This window comes from Sorex fumeus, unplaced genomic scaffold (genome assembly GCF_029834395.1).
Source record: "Sorex fumeus unplaced genomic scaffold, SorFum_2.1 ptg000130l, whole genome shotgun sequence".
In the NCBI taxonomy this organism is placed as follows: Eukaryota; Metazoa; Chordata; class Mammalia; order Eulipotyphla; family Soricidae; genus Sorex; species Sorex fumeus.
In genome coordinates this window covers 8,852,501-8,859,935 of record NW_026606187.1, presented here as the reverse complement: position 1 = coordinate 8,859,935, position 7,435 = coordinate 8,852,501, and positions in this window count along the sequence as shown.

Genomic DNA, 7,435 nt, shown 5'->3' with positions numbered 1-7,435 from the left:
CCTTGCTTGCTCGCTTACGGTTGCTTGTTTTTCTTTTTATACATACGTACACACGTACGTATGTACGTACATATGTATGCGTGTATATTATATATGTGTACATATATATGTATTTTTTTATAAATGTCTTGAATGAATCGCCGTGAGGTACAGGGACAAACTGACAAAACTTTCTTCCCTCCCCCCGTCTCTCCCCATCCCTCCGTCTTCCCTTCGCGTCCATCTCCAGAGATTCCAACCGGGGTCACGAGGTGCAAGCTGCCATAGTTCACGTGTGGCACAGGTGCCTGACTTGACTCCCATTCTATTTTTTTTTCTGCCATCCGGACCCGGACCCCTCGGCTATGTCCCCAGCCTCACGTGTCCCTTAGGTTCGTGGTGTCACGTCTCCATCCCGAGGTCATTTTGAAATGCGTTAAGCCACGTGAAACACGCACTCGCGCACGCACGCACCCACCCACTCACTCACGCCCACCCGCCCTGCAACACCACCGCTTCACAGTGACCGATTCGGGAAATGTTGAAGAGAAACGAGCGGGTGGTCGTGCGCTCTCTCGATGTGGGCGCCACCGCGCCACACTGCACAACGTCCTGCATTTAGCTTTGCGAGTGGCTACGACTAGGGTATGCTCGTTCCCGAGGGTGCCCGGTCGCCCGAGAGGGCCACGGTGCCGGTTTCTTGGTGGAAATCTCCACGAAACTCCGCCGGGGCGAACCTGAACCACTCCTTTCTGCGGACCCAGCTCGGATGATTTCCTAGAGCCGCTTCATGTCTCACGTCACCACCACCGCCGCCGCCGCATCTTCTTGGTGTCCCCAGGGAGGGAGCCCGGGAACAACGAACCGGAACGCTCTCTCTGTCTCTCTCTCTGTCTCTCTCTCTCTCTGTCTCTCTCTGTCTCTCTCTCTGTCTCTCTCTCTCTCGGGTTGCGTCGCCTATTCCTCCGGGGAGGTTGGCCCCTGACAGACGGACGGGTCCTCCCCGGTCTTTTCGTCAAGTTCATCGGGCTTGGGTGGATCTTCTGAGCTCTGGGTGCCTTGTCCATCCAGTCTGCTGTGAACCCCAAACAGGCACGCAGAGGCCGAGAGGGAGACGGAGATGGACACGGACGCACGCACACAGACACAGAACAGGCAGGCGGGCCCGCGCGCTCAAACACACGCACTGAGTGGTGGGGGGTGGTTTTAGATTGTGGGGGTGGGGGGGAATTGTCCTCCTCCCCATCCCCAACGGCCCTGCCTGTTTCTCGAGGGGAGGGAGGGACGGTGGGATTTAGTTTCCCTCCACAGGAGTCGCGTGGGGCGGGGTGGCGATTGATCGCGCTGAGGTTGCTCGGGCGCCACCTGCCGTCCGCTTTTCTATGGCGCCGGAGCTCCTCTGGGCTGACGGGAGCGATTCGCATGCACTACCCGAGGCGGCGTTCCAGGATGTCGGTGTCCGAGTCGACTTCGGTCCCGTTGTCAAGGCGCCACCTCACGAGGAGCGACGGTGGAGATTGGAACAGCAGGCTCTTCAGGGAGGCCATGTTGCCTTCGCAGCCGGGTGACGGCGCCGGGGCTGGCTGCCAGGCGGGTGGACGAGCACACTGGCGGCGGGTGGCGCCGTAGCTCCAGGGTCGGCAAGCGGCCCGGAGCGGGGCCAAGGGCCGGGCAGGGCGCGGGGTGGCCCGGGCTCGCGGCCCGGCCCTCGGCCTTGGTGCCACTGGGCTAAGCCACGAGGTCGGCAAGCGGCCCGGAGCGGGGCCGAGGGCTGGGCCGGGCGCGGGGCGGCCCGGGCGTGCGGCCTGGCCATTGGGCCGGCGGGTGCCGCCGAGCTAAGCCCCGGGGTTGGCAGCAGCCCGGAGCGGGGCCGATGGCCGGGCAGGGCGCGGGGCGGCCCGGGCGCGGGGCCCGGCCCTCGACCGGCGGGTGCCGTGGAGCTAAGCCCCGGGGCCGGCAGTGGCCCGGAGCGGGGCCGAGGGCCGGGCAGGGCGCGGGGCGGCCCGGGCGCATGGCCCCGTCCTCGGCTGGCGGGTGCTGCAGCGCTAAGCCCCGGGGTCCGCAGTGGCCCGGAGCGGGGCCGATGGCCGGGCAGGGCGCGGGGCGGCCCGGGCGCGGGGCCCGGCCCTCGGCCGGCGGGTGCCGCGGAGCTAAGCCCTGGGGTCGGCAGCAGCCTGGAGTGGGTACGAGGGCCGTGCCAGGCGCGGGCCGGCCAGGGCACGCGGCCCGGCCCTCGGCCGGCGGGTGCCGCGGAGCTAAGACCCGGGGTCAGCAGAGGCCCGGAGCGGGGCCACGGGGTGGCCGGAGAGTGTGGCCCTGCCCTCGGCCAGCGGGTGACGCGGAGCTAAGCCCCGGGGCTGGCAGCGGCCCGGAGCGGGGCCGAGGGCCGAGGGCCGGGCCGGGCGCGGGGCGGCCCGGGCACGCGGCGCGGCCCTCGGCCAGCAGGTGCCGCGGAGCTAATCCCCGTGGTCGGCAGCGGCCCGGAGCGTGGCCGAGGGCCGGTCCGGGCGCGGGGCAGCCCTGGCGCGCGGCTCGGCCCTCGGCCGGCGGGTGCCACAGAGCTAAGCCCCATGGTCGGCAGCGGCCCGGAGCGAGTTGGGTCTATGGCTGCCCGAGCCCAGGGACACCCTTGCCCGTGGCCGTCCTTGTGCCCACTTGAGCCCGTGTCGTGTAGCTATAGGTTCCGCAGCAGTTCGGAGCGGGGTGGGGGATGGCAATCCTGCTGAGGTTGCGTGGGCGCCACCTGCCATCCGCTTTTATATGGCGCCGGAGCTCCTCTGGGGTCACGGCAGCGTTTCGGTTTCACTGCCCGAGGCAGCGTTCCAGGATGTCGGCGTCCGAGTCGACATTGGTCCCGCTGTCGAGGCGCCACCCCGCGAGGATCGGCGGTGGAGCTTGGAACTGCAGGCTCTTGAGGGAGGCTGTGTTGCCTTCGCCGGCGGGTGCCGGCGCTGGGCCTGGCTGCCGGGGCGGGTCGACCAGCACTCTGCCAGCGGGTGCCACGTAGCTAGCTCCAGGTTCCTCAGTGGCTCAGGAGCGGGGCCGGTGGCCAGCGCGAGAGGGGGGTGGCCCGGGCATGTGGCCCGACCCTTGGCCAGCGGGTGCCGCGTAGCCAGCTCCGGGGTCCTCAGCGGCTCGGAGAGGGGCCGATGGCCGGCCCGAGCGTGAGGCGGCCCGGGTGCGTGGCCCATCCCTCGGCTGGCGGGTGCTGCGTAGCTAGCTCCAGGGTTCGCAGCGGCTCAGAGCGGGGCCGGTGGCCGGCGCGAGAGCGGGGCAGCCCGGGCGTGTGGCCCGAACCTTGGCCGGCGGGTGCCGCATAGCCAGCTCCGGGGTCCTCAGCGGCTCGGAGAGGGGCCGATGGCCGGCCCGAGCACGGGGCGGCCCGGGTGCATGGCCCTGCCCTGCGCCGGCTTGAGCCCGTGCCTCGTAGCTCCAGGGTCAGTCCACAGCGTCTCGGAGCAGGGCCGATGGCCGGGCTGAACACGTGCCGCCCTTGGCTGGTCAGCGGGCCGTGCATCGGTGCACGGTGACGGGGTCCGGCCGTGAGCCCGTGGGGGCGCCTGGTCCGCGGCCCCGAGAAGGAAGAGGACTTAATTTTGTTTGATTTCCCGCCGCGGTGTTTCTGGGCTTCTGAATCTATCACCTTGCCTTCCCGAGCTGGCTTTGACCTCCGGGCCGTTGCCGCCACCGCCGTCGCCATCGGGTCGTCGCGTGGCTTCAGGCGCAGCTTCGACCATGCCGAGTCACGGGGTCTTCCAGTTGTCCCGTGGAGCTCCGGGACTCGGGGCGATGGGGCTATCCTGGGTGCCAGTTGCCGGGTCCCTGTTCCAGAGGTGCGGCGGGAAGATGCAGATCGGTCCCACTTCCGACATCGGTCCTTTTCCCATGCGATGGGACCGGTTTGGACTGCGAGATGTGTGCTGACACGCTCTCTCTAGGTGGTTCTCTGCCATGAGTATCGGGACCGTCGTTCCCCTGGGTGCGTGTGGGATGGTCGGGGCCTGTCTTGAGGACTTCCTCCCTGGCCTCCTGCCGCTCGAGCCGCCTGCCTGGGCCCTGTGCGCCGGCTCTCACGTGCACTTGGGGGCAGTGTCCCAGCCGTGGCTGTCAACCTCCGGCCTAAGGCGCCCGAGTCCAGCCCGGCGTCCGTCGCCCCGATGTGAACGGACCCCCCCCAGTCCCGCGGGCCCCCGTGCCCGCTGCGTGTCAGGCAGTCTCGCTCTCGTTGGGGGGATGTCCGGTCGGGGTCCGGAATCACCCCGAGGTCAGAAGGGTGCGCAAAGGCTGAAACGGGTCTCTCCCCTCTCTGGACGGTTGCTGTCCTTTGCTCGCTCTCCTTCGGGGTCCGGTCCCCTCCTCGTCCGGGGGGACCGGTGGCTGCTCGCTTCTCGCATCCTTTCCTTGCTGATCGATATGGTGCTAGTGTGCTCTCCCGGGCGTGCCTAAGCCGCGCCAGACGAGGGACGGACATTCCACGTGAATGGGACCGCTCTTCTCGTTCTGCCAGCGGGCCTCTTGCTTCTCCCCCACCTCGCGGTGGGGTGGGGCGTTCAGGGGTGCGGACACCGGCCCGATCCCTTTCTTGCCGCTCTCCTGCTTGGTGCACAGGGAGTGGGCTTTTCGGGGTCATCTGACACGGTGGACAACCCTTGCTCTGTCGGGACCGTCCGAGGTTCCCATTCTCTCGAGCCGGCCCCTCCCCGCGGCGGGGGGGGGGGGCGCCTGGCGGTGGCGCACGCTGCCGTGCCTCAACCGGCCCTCGGTGGTGCCCCTGGAGCGCTCCAGGTCGTCCTGTCAGGTGCCTGAGGCCGAGCCGGTGGTGCCGTTTCCCCGTCACCTGGCTTCGCGGTCCTGCCCTCTTCGGGCTCTCCTCGTTCGGTGGGTTGTCGTTGTGTCAGGCTCTGGGAGACGAGGTGGCCCCCTTCGGGGGCTCTCTTTCGCTCTGTCCGGGGTTTCCGCTACTCTCCCTTTGCGGGGGCGGAAGCCGGTTTCCCACCGTGGTGGGCGGGGGCTGTCTGCCGGGTGCTGTGGAGGGGCGGCGGGCCCTCCCGCGGACCCAGCACACAACGGACCTGTCCACGGACGCTCACGTTTCTGGTCGGTCTTGCTTCGGCGGGGCCCGGCCACCGGACCACTACGGCAAACCCCCCCACTCGAGTCGGGGGAGCCTGGAGAAGCGGGGCAGCCGGCCTAGGTTGGGGGGCGGCGCCCCCTCGGCGGAGAAAACTCCTTCTCTAGCGATCCGAGAGGGTGCCTTTGGGGTAGCGGATCCCCCAGCTGCTGCCCCTCCTCTACCTGCGCTGTCAGCCACTGGTAGCAGAGCCTGCCCTTCCCCGCCGCCCTGTGGCAGGGAGAGGCTTCTGCCGTCATTCCCCCCAGACATGGGGGGGGGGGGGTGCCGAGTGCCCTCGCTCATTGCCTACCGTGGCCCGCGCTTTCCCCCGTTGGGGGAGGGTCCCGCCGGGCCGAGCCGACATCCCGGCGTCGGGGCGTCGTGTCGGTGGTCGGGGCTCAGATGGGCCCGGGTGTGCACGGTCGGAGAAGACGGGCGTGTGCGCGGGTATGGTCTCGCTTCCTGGACCCGACCTATGCCCACGGAATCCCCCGCTCTGCCCCGTGGGAGCCGTGCTTCCCGTGGGGGGGGACGACACGCCGTCCGCTCCCGTGTCTGTGTGTGCCGCAGCCGGCGGTGGTGCTGCGGAGCCTGGCTTTGGGGTGTGCGTGCTCTCGGCCCTCAGCCGAGCGAGACGCTCTCGTGCGGTCCGCACGGTGGCATTCCCCCGAGTGACTGGACGTTGCCTTCTGGGTACCCGGACCCTCCGGCAGGACTCGGATGGGCAGAGGGAAGAGGAAGAGCGGTTTGTGGAGGCTCCGGGCGCCGTCGGCCTTCCCTGCCCTGCGTTGGGGCTGGGGAACGGGTGTCGGTGGTTGGCGTTGGACCATCCGGGTCCCCGCCGGTCGGGGCACCATGGTGCCGTGCGTGGCTGTGGCTTCCGTGGTGGAGCCTGCGTCGGTGGGTCGGACGTCGGGCCGACCGGCGTCCCGGGCATGGGTGCGGGACCGCCCTTGGTTGTTGGGCGGTGGGATTCCCGTGCAGAGTTTTCCCGGCAGCCCGGTCGGTCCCGGTGGCGGGCACCTCCCTCTCGCATTTTCCCCTCGGAGCCCACCCGGCGCATGTGCTGCATTGCCCCGGCCCTCACGGGCCCGGATCCCCTGGCCCCTCGGGCCCCCTCCCCAGGGGAGGCTGTGTGTCCGTGCGGAGCCCGGTGGTGCTTTGGCCCCCGTGTCCCCCCATCGCATGGGGGTCGCTCATCAGCGGCGTCCGCTCTCTCGCCCGGTGCAGGTCGTGCCCTGCCCCCTGCCGGTCTTGCCGTGCCTCTGGAGCGGCTGACCCCTCCCAGAACGGGCCTCATTTAGCCCGGGGGGGTCGGTCGGAGTCACGTGCGTCGAGCGGCGGGGGGTGGGCGTGCGTCTCACCGGTGTCGGGGGTGTCGGTCTCGCCGTCGGCCGGTGACCTCCGCGTTTGAGGGCCGGGACAAGTCGTCGGGGGTGCCTGACCTATCCACGCTGGCGGCGGTCGTGGCCGGGGTGTAGCTCGAGTCTTGCCCGCCCGGTGGCAGGGTGGCCGTTGTCGTCGTCGTCGTCGTTGTCTGTCCTCGGCTGCTGCGGGACCGCCCTTGTGCTCGGAGGCCTCGGGTGGTGAGATTCCCACGGTGGGCCGTTGGCGGCGGTGGCGGCGGCGGTGGCCGTCGCCGAGTGCCGGGGCCCCGCCTTTGGGGCATCCCGGCCCGTGGAGTGTTCGCCCTCCCCGGGGCACCCTCGGCTCGCCCCCCGCCCCATGCTGCCGCCCTTTTTCGTGCCGCCTCCCCTCCTCCGGTCCCGACCCGCGTGGCGGTCGGAGGTCACCAGCGTTCCTTTGCCTCTCAAGGGGCCCCCCTCGCAGGGGGCCTCTTCCTCTCCTCCACTTCCTGTCTGTCCACCGGGCTGCTGCCGGCGTCCCGGTCCCGCGGCTCGCCCGTGCTCGGAGGTCTCGCCCGCTGCTGCGGCTCCGGCGGCCAGCGCTTTCGCTCCCTGGGCCCGCCGTCCGCTCGCTCCTCCCGTTGCCGCTCTGCTCTCGCCACCGCCGTGTGGCCCTCGGTTGGACGACGGCGCGCTGTTTTTGGTCGAGGGGGGCCCCCCGGGGCCCGGCTTCGCCCTCCGACCCGCGGCGACCCCGCCCTCTCTCCACACGGTGCCCTCCCGTCCGCGGGTTTGGTTCTCCCCCGTGCGCGCGTCGGGGCAGTGGCCGTCGTGGTTGCCTCCGGAGGCCACGGTGCCGACGTTCTCCGTCCCCTCGCCATCTCTCCGCGCTGCCACTGCCGGGGGTCGTGGCGGCGTCACACACTCGGGAGTCCCCCCCACCGCCAGCTCCGGTCGGTGGGGGGGTGTCGGGCAGCGTCGTCTACCCCCTCCCCCG